The sequence below is a fragment of the Ovis aries genome, chromosome 5, assembly GCF_016772045.2.
Source record: "Ovis aries strain OAR_USU_Benz2616 breed Rambouillet chromosome 5, ARS-UI_Ramb_v3.0, whole genome shotgun sequence".
NCBI classification, from domain to species: domain Eukaryota; kingdom Metazoa; phylum Chordata; class Mammalia; order Artiodactyla; family Bovidae; genus Ovis; species Ovis aries.
In genome coordinates, this window is record NC_056058.1 from 105,868,457 (window position 1) to 105,878,196 (window position 9,740).

Genomic DNA, 9,740 nt, shown 5'->3' on the forward strand with positions numbered 1-9,740 from the left:
CATCGCCATAGCCCCCTCTCCCAACGCCAGCGTGGCAGCCGACCAGCAGAGACCCCAGAGAGTGGCCCTGTAAGTGCCTGAGGTGCCAAGCACGAGGGAAGGACCCCCGCCCGGGGGTGGGTCTGAGCGCTGCTGCACCAACAAATAGAGGCCTTCTGCACACCAGCCGGCAGAGGCTAGAGAGAGGGCGCTAACAGAGCCACGGCTCCTGGGCCCGAGGCGCCAGGGTTCCTGTGATGCGAGCGGCCCTGCCCCCCCTGCCCTCGACCCAGTGGGGCAGAGCTGCCAGGGGCTGGAGAAAGCCCTAGAGGCGGCTGTGCTGTGGGCACCCGCTCCCCTGCGCAGCTGGTGCTGCCCGGGCCTCCTGACCCACACAGCTGTGCCGCCTCCACCCCTGTCCTCCTGCGGCGGACCCAGGGCCTCCAGGGCAGCCTCTGCACGGTGGAAACCAGCCCAGAGATTCCGTAGAAAAATACCGCGTGTGTGTGCGCTAAGTCAGTTCAGTCGCGTCCCACTCTTTTCGACCCCTGGACTGTAGCCCGCCAGGCTCCTCTGTTCATGAGATTCTCCAGGCAGGAATACTGGAGTGGGTTGCCATTTCCTTCTCCAGGGGATCTTCCCACCCTCCTCCAGGGGATCTTCCCACCCTCCTCCAGGGGATCTTCCTGACCTGGGGATTGAACCTGCATCTCGTGTCTCCTGCCTGGGCAGGTGGGTTCTCTACCACTAGAGCCACCTGGGAAGCCCAGACTCCCGAAAGGCCCAGCAGTCCCACGATGGGACATATACTCTGAGAAAAGCACGATTCCAAAGGTCACGTGTACCCCAATGTTCAGTGCAGCACTGTTTACACCAGCCAGGACTTACAAGCAGCCTAGACATCCACCGACAGATGAACGCATAAGGAGGCTGCGGTGCGCCTGCACAATGGAACGCCACTCAGCCATAAAAAAGGAGCGCATGTGAGTCAGCGCTAACGAGGTGGATGAACCTGGGGCTTATTATACTCAGTAAAGTAAGTCAGAAAGAGAAACACAAATATTGTACGTTAATGCATATATATACCGAATCTAGAAAGATGGTACTGACGGTCCTACTTGCAGGGCAGCGGTGGAGATGCAGACACAGCGGTCAGACCTGCGGGCGCGGGAGGGGCAGGAAGGAGACGGGGGTGAATGGAGAGAGCGGCCCGGAAGCTTACGCACTAACAGGCGTGAGAGAGAGAGCCTGGGGGCTGCCGTGTGACGCAGGGAGCTCACGGCGGCTCTCTGCTGCAACCCAGGGCGGGAGGGGGCGGTGAGGGAGGGACGTGTGTATGCTGACGGCTGATTCATGCTGATGTGCGGCAGAAACCAACAAATGCTGTGCCGCAAATATCCTCCAATTAAAAATAATCAACTTTTTGTTTTTTTTAAAAAGAGAGAAACATCTGTGAGTTTCTATCCTGGGGATTTCATTTTACCATGAGGAAGTCAAGGCTCAGACCAATTACACGGTTTGCCCAAAGCCACAGAGCTGGTAAGTAACCGTTATGACAGTGAGCGCTTGACTCCCACGCACCAGACGCTTCAGTGATTCAGCTTCACAAGGACCTTGAAGTAAGGACTCTCGCTACAGTCAAGCGTTAGACAATCAAACGCTATCTAGGTGCTGCAATGAAGACATTTGGAGATTTAATTAAATTCTGCAATCAGCTGACTTTGGTAAAGGAGACGGTCTTGGAAAAGCTGGATGGGTTTAAAAGCAAAGGCTTCCGCGGCTGTGCATGTGAAGCGTTTTGTTGGAGGTAAGATCTGAAGGAAGCTTCTGAGCCCCAGCTCAGCCCAAGAGCCCGAAGTGGTGGTTCCTTCCCACACCCTGCTCAACTGAAAGCCAGGGTGCCGGGCTTTCATCAGAGGGGGCCATGCTTTCCCCTGCAGTTTGAGGGCTGCAGGAAGTCACAGTGGCCTGGCATCTAAGTCTGCCTGCTCCATTTAAAGGGCAAAATATGACTTCTCCTCGGGGGGGAAGGAGCAGGGAGGGGCAGCTGCAAAGGAAAGGCCTCACCCCACGGTGCCTGCCCCCCGACCTCCCAGGGGCCAGCTGCGATTCGTGGGCAGAGGCACTTTCACCTGGAGAGGCAGGGGACGACAGAGGATGGGGTGGCTGGATGGTATCACCGACTCAATGGACACAAGTGTGAGTAAACTCCAGGAGGCCTGGCGTGCTGCAGTCCATGGGGTCGCAGAGAGTCGGACACGACTGAGCGACTGAACTGACTGAACTGGACTGGAGGGGCAGAGCTCCCTCTGGATAAAGAAACTACAGGAACCACCAACGTTCAGGACACATCATGAGACTAAGTCACCCACCTTCCAGACACTGTGTGTAGTGGTTCCAGACGCAGAAGTCCCGGAGGGAGGGTCTCTAGCCCCTGCAAGAGTCAGCAGTAATACGCGCCGGGCCACGTGTGAGAGGATGGCCCTCAGCACAGAGCCACAGGGGAGACCTCTCCTTCCTGAGAGGGGAATGCAGAGAAGAGCTCCTTCAGGGAGGAGGGGCCAGTCACGACCCCGTCTGCTCTCTGCTTGGAGCATCCTGTCAGGGGCTGCCTCGACCTTAGGCCAAGGTCATAGTTTTGATTGTTCAGGGACTGGGCTCATTATCTCTACATAATTCCAGTGCAGAAACTTAGACGCTGTGGGGGGTTTGTCTGACATGAGCATGCTCAGGAAAGTCACGTGACGCCCTGCTGCAGGGAAGGAACTGGCCCTACGGAGTAAACTTAAATGGAAACAAAAATAAAGTGTGTTTGTGTTTTTAATACAAGGAGACACTTGTCTGAGACAAGTCTGCTCCATGTACTCTCTGCATACGTTGCCGCATTTCCGTAAAGTTTGACAACCTCGATGCCCCAGAATAGGATGCCTTCTTCTCCAGCGAATACAGCACTGTTTCATCTTCTTTGAGGGTTCTTTGCAGTCTTTAGTGATTCAGCTGCAAACTCAGATATCTGTTTCTTTCTTTGAAGTGACTCGTTATCTTGGGGGTGACTCTGTTGATCGTCATTATGAAGGAAGAAAAAATGCAAGAAACAGCCCGGGCTTCTTTATCCTCCTCCTCCTGGCAGCGCGCTCGCCTCCCCAGTTCCTCAGCCGCCACTCCCCAGCCACCGCTACACTCTCAGCCTCTTAATTCCCAGGACTGTTTCTGGCCGCCGACCCTGAAGGCAGTGCTGCTCTGCTCGGCAGGAACTGGCCCCACAGTGGGTCTGAACACAGACTGTATCCACTCTGTTTCATGAGGAGATTACGTTTTGCTTTTTGATTAGCACAGATGTAGTGGGAGATTTCTATGTAATTACGCTCAGGCACTGGAGAAGGGAACGGCAGCCCACCCCAGCGTTCCTGCCTGCGGAACGGGGCCGCCAGGAGTCAGAGACGACGGCGCAGCATCACCGCTCAAGCACAGGTGACTGAGGGCGAGAAGGCTGCTCCCGGAGCTGTAACCCACACAAGCTGCGCCTGAGGCCGCACCTCGGGTGCCCGGCCTCACCGCCCTCAAGGGCTGCTCTTCCGACTCCTCGACTCCTCTCTCTTCTCTCTCTACTCCCCCACTCCTTGTAAAGCAAGCCTCTGTCGCACTGTGGGAAGTCTTTCCTCTCCCCTCTGCAGGAAGCCTCCTGCCTGTCTCTGGTGACGACGCACCCGCTCTGCCGACCACGTTTCACGGGCACTTGCTGAGAAGGATGAGCCCCCCTTGGCATCCATACAGGGGGACAGCTGCAAACGTGCCAACAGAGCAAAGTGGGCAGAGCAGCGGCCAGACCAGGGTCCTGGATCTGCAGCGCGCACCGCCTTAAACACCTGCTCTCCCTCGCCTTCCAAAGGCCTGCGAGAAAGGAAGGCAAAGCAAAGCAAGCCCCAAATCCGGCAGAAAGCCAAATCCGTTCAGCTCAGCCGCTCAGTCGTGTCCGACTCTTTGCGACCCCATGGACTGCAGTGAGCCAGGCCTCCCAGTCCATCACCAAATCCTGGTGTTCACTTAGACTCGTGTCCATCGAGTCGGTGATGCCATCCAGCCATCTCATCCTCTGTAGTCCCCTTCTCCTGCCTTCCATCTTTCCCAGCATCAGGGTCTTTTCCAATGAGTCAGCTCTTTGCATCAGGTGGCCAAAGGATTGGCGATTCAGCTTCAGCATCAGTCCTTCCCATGAACACCCAGGACTGATCTCCTTTCTGTTAACTCAAGCAGCAAAAGAAAGCGATTGTACAGGGTTATATATTTGGAAAGGCCTCTTTGCATTTCAAAATCGTGCCCCCTACACATATAAGCAGCAAAACTGAATTTAGGTTACATAGATAAGAAGCAGCGTCTAACTGAGGGGTTACAGTGCGTGAGGAACGCATGCTCATTAGGAGGTCACAGCTGTATTCTCTGCTTGTTGTGAGTGGACAACACGAAGGTGCAGATAAGAAATGCGATGCCGCGCTCAGGCTTCCATCCCCAGAGCCGCGCACAGGCGCCGCGCACAGGCTCCCATCCAATCAGCCTCTGGGAATTCCACCAAGTTCTCCAAAAGTGCCTCCTTTCTAAGAAAATTGCCTTGCTGTTTACATGAGCTCCTTCTCTGATGCTTCCTGTTGGCAATCACTGTCACAGAACATCACGTTTCCACCCCCAACTCAAGCCCAGGTCAGAGGCAGGCGGCAGACCAGTGGCACAGCCAGTGGAGACAGAGACCTCTGGCTGTGTTCCCGGCTCACGGCAGCCTGGGACGCCCGTAGCTCTAGAAGCAACCCCGCGCTCTTGACCAGAGGCCTCCCTTTCCGTTCATCTTGTTTTCCCAGTTTTCAGTCTATGCCGTGAGCGACCCCGAGTGGAAATCAGAGCAAAGGACCTGCAGCAAGCCAGTGTCCACGTTGCTCACAGCCAATCGGAATCAGCCTGACGATGTCATCTATCACTGAACGAGCGTGTCCCCACAAGGACGCGGGCTCCCAGGGTGGGGGGCGAGCTGACTGGCAGTTGGGAGGGCGGAGCTGGCGCTGGGTCCCCGGTGGGCAGACCAGCTCCGCCGCCTGTCGGAGGCCTTGTGGACACACGGCCTCAGGGGACTCCCGAGTGGTGGGCACTCCCATCCTGGCTCTGTAAGGCGGGGACTGTCCAGACAGACAGAGGAGAGAGGGCCCCACACCCTCTCTAGAAAAGGCGCCCCTTCACCGTCTCTCTCAGGCTCCCCCAAGGCGGGGCCCGACCTGGTGCCTCTCCCGCCCTGTCTCCGCCGCACCCCACCCTGAAGGCCTCAGTGTGTGCTACGGCAAGGTTACCAAGGCCACATCTGCACACAGGACTGTCCACGCCACGCCCACCCCCAGTACTGCAAGGCTCTGATCTGTCTTCTGCTGCGGTGGTTTTGCCTTTTTCAGAATGCCGCTTTGCATCTGAGTCCTTTCACCTGAAGAACGCTTGGAAGACTCATCCATGCTGTCTTCCTTGTCACTATTCCGCGTCTTCTGATTGCAGAGACGTGCTTTGCTGAATGGACATTCCACGGTTTATTCATTTAGGTTCTTCCCAGCGTGGGGACACTGTGACTGAAGCTGCCTTGCCGGTCTTTTTGGGGACGTGTGTGTTTAGCTCTTTCTCTTGGGTAATAACTCAGGAGTGGGATTGCTGGGTCATATGGGAAGTGTATGTTAATTTTGCAAGAACTTGCTCATTGGCTTCCGAAGTGGCTGGACCAGTTCTTATTCCCATCAGCAATGTAAGAGCCCCGGTCACTTCACATAGCTGCCAGAGCGAGGTATGTTCATTTAAACAGGTTTGGACACGTTAGCGTGTGCCCCATGGCACAGAGAAGTGGGGAGGACAGACACCACCTCCTTAGCTTCCTCCAGCTGAGGCAGCCTCCTCGGGGTCTCTGTGCCGTGGTCTGCATGTTTGTCTCCTCCCACAGGCTGCATCCTGAAATCTGAGAGGTAGAGCTCCCAGGAATGGAAACAGTGCTTATTAAAAAGAGACCCCGCACAGCTCTGCAGTTCCCCAGCCCTGGAGACCCGGCGGGAAGTTGGCCGTCCGCAGCCTGCGAGTGGAACCTCACTAGACCCTCCGTGTGTCGGAGCCACGATCTCGGACCCCCGACCTCCAAAACTGCTCAGGCTCCTGTGTCCATTGGGTTCTCCAGCTAAGAAGACTGGGGTGGGTTGCCTTTCTCTTCTCCAGGGGACCTTCCCAACCCAGGGACTGAACACGGGTCTCCCGCATCGTAGGCAGATTCCTTACCGTCTGAGCCCCCAGGGAGGCCCCATAAGCTGCCCAGGGTACGGTGACTTTGTCACAGCAGCCTGAATGGACTAAGACAGACTCTTTTCTCTCCAAGTGGGGACCTGGTTCCCATCGCTCTGGGGGCCCGAGGTGCAGACACACCCCGTGCACACCGCTGGCATCTCCCCTGCATACAAGCTGCCCTCTGTCAGCCCGAGCACTTCCCCCTTGCCGCCAGTGCCTGAGCAGTAGGAAGCGGCCCCAACCAGGAAAGACAGGGAGCTGATGGACAGGCATCACGGCGCCCTCGCTGCCCTCCCCCGAGGCGAATGGCTGATGTGTGTGCCACGCTGTCCCCAGGACGCCGGCAGGGCTGAGCCTTGACCCCCGCTGATGACAGGCGTGGGCACCCCCTTCAGGCCTCTTTCTCCTCCCTTGCACGCCCCCACTTCCTGCTGCCTCCTGTCTCAGCCGTCAGATAGCCTCCTTGCATTTAAGTTTGCCTCAGGGTCAGCTACAGGAGGAACCCAAATGAAGACAGCTTTTCTTTTTGCATTCTTTGGGACAGCCCTGCCCATATGTCTAGAGGGCAAGCCAAGTCCTTCTCAGAGGAAGCCCCAGCTGACACCAACGAGACAGACTCTGGCGGCCTGGTACTAGGCTCCTCCGAGTCATCCGCCCCGAGCCCTCTGGACTGCCTCTCATCCACCATGCTTACAGGAGACTCCAGATCTAGTTGTTTCTAAAATTCAGCGCTAAATATAATTGCACTTAAGAGTATTTGCTGGGTCTGGTATGACGTGTTCACACCAAGCCAGGTAGCTTCTGAGTCTCCAACCTGAGAGGCTATAGACGGACCATGTTTAGATCAAACCATCAATGACGCTCATCACAGCACAAACCAAAGCAACAGTTTACACATGCGGGATTCACCCAAGTACTTTCCCAAACCCAGTAGCTGGGAATATTTTACCTAACGAACTGGCAGAATGCTTTAAGAAAATTAGACGTCTTGCAATGAGAGTCAGTCTAGTATCAGACCAAACTCACTCTGAAGGACCTGCTTTAGGAGCCCAGGCCATTTGCAATACAGCGAAACTGTCCTCTCTACTGGCCTACGTCATGTTTGAATCCATAAAGCAACAGGACCCAGCTCTGACATTATTTGTAGGCACAAAAACACAGCATTCTTAAAAGAATTAGGAAAGCCTCGCTGAGCGTCAGGAGGAAAGTCTTCTCTTGAAACATGGAGATCAACGTCTGGTGGAACACGGAACAGTCAGCAATAAGGCAGGTTCTCGGCGAGCGACAGAAGCGTGAGTACAGCGGCCCACGGCTGTTGCTCCGCGCGACAGCTGAAGCCAGTCCCCAGCAGGAGAGCTGGGTGGCTGCACCCACGGCGCAGAGAACCCCACTGACACACGGGGCAGGGCTCTGAGTCCGGGGCCCCGTGCAGCTGCCCAGGCTGCGTGGAGGGAGGGCTGTTCACTGCACAGGCTTATTCTCAGGGGGAGGTGAGACGCGTCCAGGGGCTTCCCAGGTGGCGCTAGCGGTAAAGAACCCTCCTGTCAATGCAGGAGATGCAAGACACGTGGATTCCATCCCTGGGCGGGGAAGACCCTGGAGGAGGGCACGGCAGCCCACTGCAGTGTTCCTGCCTGGAGCGTCCCATGGACAGAGGAGCCTGGCGGGCTGCAGTCCGTGGGGTCGCCAAGGTTTGGACACGACTGAAGCGACCAGTCCATTCTGAAGGAGATCAGCCCTGGGATTTCTTTGGAAGGAATGATGCTAAAGCTGAAGCTCCAGTACTTTGGCCACCTCATGCGAAGAGTTGACTCATTGGAAAAGACCCTGATGCTGGGAGGGATTGGGGGCAGGAGGAGAAGGGGACGACAGAGGATGGGATGGCTGGATGGCATCACTGACTCGATGGACGTGAGTCTGAGTGAACTCCGGGAGTTGGTGATGGACAGGGAAGCCTGGCGTGCTGCGATTTATGGGGTCGCAAAGAGTCGGACACGGCTGAGCGACTGAACTGAACTGAACTGAACTGAAACGACTTAGCATGCGCACGTGCAAGGAGCACCCGAAGCTCACAAGACTTAAACAACATGCGGGAACGTTTAATTAGAGCCCCGATTTGGATGGTTCCAGAAGATCCTGTCCCACCTGCATATTCTGCACTTCTCTTTGAAAATTAAACTGTTAACCCTGATGTAACTAAACAGCAATGCTGACCCGTATTTCACTCTAGCTTGGGCCTTTGTTGGTCAGCAGTGAGCTCTCCTGAAATCACAGAGCTCTGAGATTGGGTCAAACTAATTTATGTTTCTGTAAATGTCTTGCTTGGAGATGGTTTGTTTTTAAAACAATTAAAGGCGGATTGGATGCCATAGATCTTTAGAAGAAAGAAAAAGTACCCAGGATAATGAAAATCAATTGGATAATGCTAACGTGGAAATGGCTTTCAGAAATGGTTAGAGTGGTTTATCATAGTGTTACTCACAGAACCTCCAAGAACATTAAGAAAATGTTACGTATGTGTCAGAGCAGAGGGAATCTTTTCTCGCCTATGATGTTAGATGATGAGCCATTTCTCCCAGATTTAATGGCTCCAGGGTTCAAGGTCCTACTTAAAGCTGATGCTTGAGCTTCTTGAATGAGATGGAGCAGACAGAACCCTCTCCTCACACTTGTTTGCTGGACCTCAGCAACAGGCCAGAACCATTTACCACCTGGTCTTAAAACCCCAGCAGGGCTCAGGGCCTGTGCTACTGACTGTTCCCTTCCTCTCCTGAACCATCAACTGGTTCTTACGACTGGCTCCTTTCCATTAACATCTGACACTTGAACATGTCCCACGTGTCCTTGGCTTAAAATTTAAGCGCCTCCTCTTACACTTTCTTTGAACAAGCGGGTTTCTTATACCTACCGGCTTCGATCCTTACCGCTCACTCATTCAGCACCTCTCACGCAGCTAGACAAGAGTTCTATGAACACTGCTCTTGCCAGATCAGGAATGGCCTCCTCGTCACTGAGTCCAGTGGACACCTTTCAGTCCACGTTGCCCCGACCTCCGTCAACTTCTCCTGCTGTTCGCCTCCCGGGGATTCCACCACGATGGTGCAGAGGCTGGCACACCGAGGAGGCAGTGCCCTGTGATGCCAAGTGGGATCACAGGAGGTGGGAGGGCGAGGGAGGTGGGAACTAGGAGCGTCTCAGGGTTCAGAGTCACGGGACACGCATCGCCCCCTGCACAGTTCTGCCCACACTGATGCTAGAAATGACCCAGCACCCTGCGCTATCTGCTGCAGGTGGAAGAAGCAAGTCTGGCTTTGCAGTACTTACTTTTCCTCCTTAAAATTCACCCATTCGAGTAAGGATGACAGTTTGCCAGCAACATGCAAAAATCAGGGCCTCAGCCTTCTCTCTGAGTTTCTGGTTAGTTTATCAAGCGTAATCTGCTGAAGTGTGAGCAAACACTGTTGCTTTCT

The 9,740-nt window shown here is 55.0% G+C and overlaps 1 long non-coding RNA gene across 2 annotated transcripts; it reads left to right on the forward strand.

Moving 5' to 3' along the window:
• LOC121819730 (uncharacterized) lies at nucleotides 1-8,665 on the forward strand. Of its 2 annotated transcripts, none has more exons than XR_009600948.1 (2): nucleotides 1-1,786; nucleotides 3,011-8,665. It is a non-coding gene; the product is annotated as an uncharacterized LOC121819730 (long non-coding RNA). The 2 variants fall into 2 exon arrangements; XR_006060072.2 differs by having other exon boundaries at nucleotides 5,939-8,665.
• Nucleotides 8,666-9,740: the final 1,075 nt, after the last annotated feature.